The sequence below is a fragment of the Arachis duranensis genome, chromosome 6, assembly GCF_000817695.3.
Source record: "Arachis duranensis cultivar V14167 chromosome 6, aradu.V14167.gnm2.J7QH, whole genome shotgun sequence".
Lineage (NCBI taxonomy): Eukaryota > Viridiplantae > Streptophyta > Magnoliopsida > Fabales > Fabaceae > Arachis > Arachis duranensis.
This window is the reverse complement of record NC_029777.3, coordinates 3,189,873-3,191,762: the sequence shown is the minus strand read 5'-3', so window position 1 is coordinate 3,191,762 and position 1,890 is coordinate 3,189,873.

Here is a 1,890-nt window from a genome sequence, read left to right as displayed (position 1 = left end):
TAGGGAAAGGAAGGAAGGAAGGAAGGAACTCTTCTCTCTCTGTATTAATGGTGAGGAGAAGGTGGTGGGTGAAGGTTAATTAAGGGGATGCTCAGAGAGATGAGACTCTTCAGTATCATATCAATATCATATCATCATTGCTTGCATTTCATTCATTGCTTGTAATATTAAATGTTTTCATATCATCATCATCGTTTCATCAAACTAGTCTTCATCTATATATATAATGTATATATGTGCCTGCAGTCATGTTGTTATGTTCGAGATTATTATTATTATTATTATTATTATTCATTTAATTTGCACAAACATTGAAACAAAGAAAGAAAGCTTTTAATTAATTATTTGAATAGCTGGCTGACTCCCAAGTTTGTAGTATGAAGAAGTAAGGTAGAAGTTATTGAAGGCATTATAAAAACGAAACCTACCCAACTGAAAACACACTCTCCCCTTTTTATTGCATTTCTAATTCAATGTCTTCATCTGCCACCATACACTTCACTTCCTCCATTATTATTTATTTCCCTTCCAACCGCACACCTTCTTCAATTCTCTTTTCCTTTTCCCTTTTTCTTTTTTTTATTCTTTAGAAAAATATCATTTGGAATTTAGGGTTACTATGTTTAGATGTTTAATTTTATAAATATAATCGTTGTTGATAGATGAAAACTCATATACAGTTGATTTCACGTGAAGTTGATAGTTGAAAACTATTAGATTATTTGACTAATTTGACTAAATTTTCATCTAACAGCTCTCAACTATCAACTTCACGTGAAATCGACTGCACTTGAGTTTTCACTTCGTTGATGTATTTTATATTTCATTCAATAACTATCACTGGAGCTAGCTTGGATAAAGTTATTGAGTATTTGAATCCTGACATAATATTGATGAGTGGGTTTAAAAAACAAACAATCACAACATGCAAATAAATAACCTATCTATCTGTACTTTTACAGAAAATAATCATTCCGATAAATTAAAGCGAGCACTCAATTGAAGGAGACCTAGCTAGGGTTGCCTTCGCTACTATTCACTTTATAACCTATATATACTTCAGATTTAAGTGAATACAACGTGATCTATGTATGTATCATGTTATCCATATACTCCCTCTCATGGACTACTAATAACAACTAACAAGTACAATTTTTTATGCCTTCACTTCATTTTCAAACTATAAATTAAATTAAAGAATAATGTTACGTATTCAAGTGTTTTTAATTTGTTAATCAAGTTTAATTTAGTTGATCTAACATTAATAAAAATCATCAGTTATGAATAATATTATTTTAAATCTTATTATTTAATTTAATTAAATTTAATTTATAAAAAAATTGAATCTATAGCATTATTCTAAATTAAATAAATTATACGTATAATTCTACAATGGTGAAAACTAGAGAGTAGTTAAGCTGAAATGAAAATGTATATTTATTAGTAGATATTTTAATTAAGATTTTATAATTATAAAAATATTTTTATTATTAAATAATAAATTATAGAATTTGATTTTGTCATATTATAAAATCGTTATCTTTATCTTAATACATTATTATTCTTTTTAAATAACTACTTTTTATATAAATTATGCTTTTAAAAATGAAGATATTTTTAATATTTTTGTTAGAGTTGGTACCTTCTTTATTTATTCATAGTATATAGAGAAATATATTTCGCTATCCTAATTTATTCCTTCATCTTTTTTGGGAAGCAATATCCAAATTGTGAGCGACATGTACTGACTGAACTAAAAATATAATAAAACAAAATCTTTAGTTTGTACATTTTGGCATCCTACGTATATTATTATTATTATTATTATTATTATTATTATTATTATTATTATTATTATTATTATTAATTTATATAAAAAATACAATAATT